Below are 5112 nucleotides of genomic sequence, written 5' to 3' on the forward strand. Positions count from 1 at the left end.
TCACATCGATTAAGGAACTTTTCCTTCTCTACCGACCAGTACGAGAACAAAATTCAGACTCAACAAAATGTCTTACATCGAATTATTACATGCTTAACCCTCAACAATCATATATATTTTCGTAGTACAAACAATGCTAATTATTCCGTGCACTAGAAAGACTTTGATACACTAAGCACAAAAATGAAAATAATAAAATTATAATTACATTTTAATATCATGAATACTTCTTTAAATCATGAAAATAAGGTTTGACTTCGTCGTAATATTAATTTTCCTCGTTGTAGCACTACAGAGTGTGCGCTGTTATGAAACTTCCTGGCAGATTAAAACTGTGTGCCGGACCGAGACTCGAACTCGGGACCTTTGCCTTTCGAGGGCAAGTGCTCTACCAACTGAGCTACCCAAGCACGACTCACGCCCCGTCCTGCATGGTTCGCAGTAGAGCTTCTGTTAAGTTTGGAAGGTAGGAGACGAGGTACTGGCAGAAGTAAAGCTGTGAGGACAGGGCGTGAATCGTGTTTGGGTAGCTCAGTTGGTAGAACACTTGCCAGCGAAAGGCAAAGGTCCCGAGTTCGAGTCTCGGTCCGGCACACAGTTTTAATCTGCCAGGAAGTTTCACCATCTCTACTACTTTACGAAGCACACAAGACTCGTGAAGTCCGACTATTTAACGCCTAGTGATAGTTTCGCTGTCCTATTTCTTCCATAAATACTCACAAGAACAGCACGTGAATATTCGACCAGGTTCGTCCTTTTCGAGACACTCGTTCACAGGCTCTGCGTAATAATAATCTGCCCTTTGTCAAAGTCGTTTATCTTGATGGATTTCCCCGTATCTGCAGCCCGTATCTTCGCTAGATTGGTCCCCCGTCCGTACCTGCTCCGCTTGCATTCTGCTGTTACCGCGTCACGTGACCACAACGCCACTAGGCTGCGTCATATGGTTCAAATGGCTCTGAGCACTATGGGACTTAACATCTGAGGTCATCAGTCCCCTAGAACTTAGAACTACTTAAACCTAACTAACCTAAGGACATCACACACATCCATGCCCGACGCGGGATTGGAACCTACGACCATAGGAGCAGCGCGGTTCGGGACTGAAGCGGCTAGAACCGCTCGACCACAGCGCCCGGTCCAGGCGGCATCCAACGTGGCGGTGGGCAGTGGACGTAATGTTTCAGCTGATCAACGTATTCAGTTGAGTGTTAGCCTGAAATTTTCGGTAGATTATTCCTGTTTCAGTTAGTTTCGGAAATTTCAAAAATTGAAGACAAAAAATGGGAAATTGAGAACTGTCTCCGAAAAATCATGATATCTGGTCACCTTATTTTACTGATTAGATGTTGTGTTATGTTATGTTAACCGGTGTAATGGTACTTGAATTACGTAACCATTACGGCACCTCAACTCAACCTCTCGATACCAGCAATATTCTACTGTGTTTCTGTAAAGTAGTTTACATATTTCTGAGACAACATTCAGATTTGATTTCATTAATGTAGAGGTACTTTGATACATCGATATGTTTATATTGCAATGATATTATTGTTGTGTGTATTCTTTCTTTTGTCACTATGATCTTTGACGTACTTGTAATTATTGATTTTTGGGCGCGTAAGCAGTTAGTTAGAGAGTCGGACCTTGAAAAAGTCAAGTCTTGGACGTCATGTTGGAAAGACGCATATTGTAGTCAGCTATAAAATGTGAACATTAACAGTGACGAAGATGTTTTCAAGTATGTTTTGTATTGTGAAGTAATGTTTTGTGTGTTATGTGATATTGCAACAATAGTAATAAAAAAGAAGTGTAACTTAAATTTGGAGTGCTGATTATTTTTTTGCATCACCATTGTGCTGACTTTGAAAGGTTTAATCTTCAAGAATGGTTTGTGAAGCGCATCTACAAAACTTTTGAATATAGCAGAATAAAACCTAGGCCTCTTTGCATCCGAGCTTGGAATCGTCACCACCTAGATTTTCGACGATTGAGCCATGATTTTCTAACGAGACCAACGTGGGAAACACGAAAAGATGAGTGCCTAGTTTATTCATTATTACATGAAATGACTTTATTAACTGTGCTCTAATGACACCTGCCACATAATATAACTTTGTTGTTGCCCGAAAATGCAGTATTTAGCAGCGAGAGGAACACCACAATCATTATTAAATTTTGACCTTTGTTGTGGTAGGGTTGTTAGACCGGAGACCTAGAAACGACGGAGAGACTCTGTCCCCGCCGCAGCCTCAGTGGTCTACAACCCCACGACGACTACCGCAGTCCACTTCGCCCCTCCGCCGCCCCACACCTAACCCAGGGTTATTGTGCGGTTCGGCCCCCCAGTGGACGCCCCAGAGACCGTCTCATACCATATGAGTGTTTTGTTTGCGTGGTAGTGTAACGGTGGTGTACGCGTACGTGGAGAACTTGTCTGCGCAGCAATTTATCGTAGATCGCTGGAAGAACGTAAAGTACCTAGCGACTGGAAGAAAGCGCAGGTCGTTCCCATTTTCAAGAAGGGTCATAAATCAGATGCGAATAATTATAGGCCTATTTCGCTTACGTCAATCTGTTGTAGAATAATGGAACATGTTTTGTGTTCTCGTATTATGACGTTCTTAGATAATACAAATCTCCTTCATCATAACCAACATGGATTCCGCAAACAGAGATCATGTGAAACTCAGCTCGCCCTATTTGCCCAAGAAATTCACAGTGCCGTAGACACTGGCGAGCAGATTGATGCCGTATTCCTGGACTTCAGGAAGGCATTTGATACGGTTCCGCACTTACGTTTAGTGAAAAAAATACGAGCTTACGGAATATCGGTCCAGGTTTGTGATTGGATTCAGGATTTCCTAGAAGAAAGAACACAACATGTCATTCTTAACGGTTCAAAATCTGCAGATGTAGAGGTAATTTCGGGAGTACCGCAGGGAAGCGTGATAGGACCTTTATTGTTTACAATATACATAAATGACTTAGTTGACAACATCGGTAGCTCCGTGAGGCTATTTGCAGATGACACGGTTGTCTACAAGAAAGTAGCAACATCAAAAGACTCGTACGTACTCCAGGAGGACCTGCAGAGGATTAATGCATGGTGCGACAGCTGGCAGCTTTCCCTAAACGTAGATAAATGTAATATAATGCGCATACATAGGGGCAGAAATCCATTCCAGTACGATTATGCCATAGGTGGTAAATCATTGGAAGCGGTAACGACCGTAAAATACTTAGGAGTTACTATCCGGAGCGATCTGAAGTGGAATGATCACATAAAACAAATAGTGGGAAAAGCAGGCGCCAGGTTGAGATTCATAGGAAGAATTCTAAGAAAATGTGACTCATCGACGAAAGAAGTAGCTTACAAAACGCTTGTTCGTCCGATTCTTGAGTATTGCTCATCAGTATGGGACCCTTACCAGGTTGGATTAATAGAAGAGATAGACATGATCCAGCGAAAAGCAGCGCGATTCGTCATGGGGACATTTAGTCAGCGCGAGAGCGTTACGGAGATGCTGAACAAGCTCCAGTGGCGGACACTTCAAGAAAGGCGTTACGCAATACGGAGAGGTTTATTATCGAAATTACGAGAGAGCACATTCCGGGAAGAGATGGGCAACATATTACTACCGCCCACATATATCTATCGTAATGATAACAACGAAAAGATCCGAGAAATTAGAGCAAATACGGAGACTTACAAGCAGTCGTTCTTCCCACGCACAATTCGTGAATGGAACAGGGAAGGGGGGATCAGATAGTGGTACAATAAGTACCCTCCGCCACACACCGTAAGGTGGCTCGCGGAGTATAGATGTAGATGTAGATAGTGTAGCTGAGGTGGAATAAGGGGACCCAGCCCCCATTTGCCGAGGCAGATGGGAAACCGTCTAAAAACCATCCACAGACTGGCCGGCTCACCGGACCTCGACACAAATCCGCCGGGCGGATTCGTGTAGGGGACCGGCGCTCCTTCTCGATTAGAAGTACAATAGGAAACTTGAATTGTTGTGCCGTTGAATGTTGTTGGTGGTGAAGGGGGGAAGGGGGGCTGTGGTATCCGGGAGACCGATAGCAGAAAAAAAAGAGGGGGCGTCAATTTCAGTTCTCGCCCAGAGCAGCAAAACACCTGGCAACGGGCCTGTATCTCAGGATTCAAGTCGAAGTCATACATTACATTTTAATTTGACTTGTACTTTCTGTCAGTCGTACAACATTCAGTAGCAGCAAGGTAGGGCAGAGTACTGTGGCTTGAGTTGCGGGGCGGATTGTTACAGAGAGTAGGGACGCGCCTGCTAACAAGGAACGTATCGTGCTGGAATAATGTATAGACAGCTGGCGATCCGCGAAGAAGTACAACGTCGTCAGCTAATATTTTGGAACGGTGGTCTGATCATTTAATACTGAAAGACTACGACCAAGGTGTGCACGGGGCCAAGGAATTGACATATGAGACGCGTCTAGAATGAGATTTTCACTCTGCAGCGGAGTGTGCGCGGTTATGAAACTTCCTGGCAGATAAAAACTGTGTGCCGGACCGAGACTCGAACTCGGGGCCTTTGCCTTTCACAGGCAAATGCTCTACCAACTGAGCCACCCAAGCACGACTCACGCCCCGTCCTCACAGCTTTACTTCTGCCAGTACCTCGTCTCCTACCTTCCAAACTTTACAGAAGCTCTCCTGCGAACCTTGCAGAACTAGCACTCCTGAAAGAAAGGATACTGCCGCGACATGGCTTAGCCACAGCCTGGGGGATGTTTCTAGAATGAAATTTTCACTCTACAGCGGAGTGTGCACCGATAAGAATCTTCCTGGCAGCTCATTCGGTAGAGCACTTGCCCGCGAAAGGCAAAGGTCCCGAGTACGAGTCTCGGTCCGGCACACAGTTTTAATCTGCCAGGAAGTTTCATATGAGACGTGATTTAACACCTAAATAATTTATTCATAACATACAATACATAACACCAACTACGTAAATCCTGCTTCGATGCTTACAATTGCTCAAAATGGGGGGGCCACCACTTTCGAATTGGAAATGCTTTAATTTAAGAAACTAAAACGGCTATTATTATTTTTAAAATAATAATAACACAACACAT

At 44.3% G+C, this 5112-nt stretch overlaps 2 non-coding genes across 2 annotated transcripts; both read right to left on the bottom strand.

Moving 5' to 3' along the window:
* Positions 1-336: 336 nt before the first annotated feature.
* Trnas-cga lies at positions 337-411 on the bottom strand. Its single transcript has one exon. It is a non-coding gene; the product is annotated as a tRNA-Ser (tRNA).
* A 4130-nt stretch (positions 412-4541) lies between these two features.
* Trnah-gug lies at positions 4542-4616 on the bottom strand. Its single transcript has one exon. It is a non-coding gene; the product is annotated as a tRNA-His (tRNA).
* Between the last annotated feature and the right edge of the window lie 496 nt (positions 4617-5112).

Source organism: Schistocerca piceifrons, chromosome 9 (genome assembly GCF_021461385.2).
Source record: "Schistocerca piceifrons isolate TAMUIC-IGC-003096 chromosome 9, iqSchPice1.1, whole genome shotgun sequence".
Taxonomy (NCBI): domain Eukaryota; kingdom Metazoa; phylum Arthropoda; class Insecta; order Orthoptera; family Acrididae; genus Schistocerca; species Schistocerca piceifrons.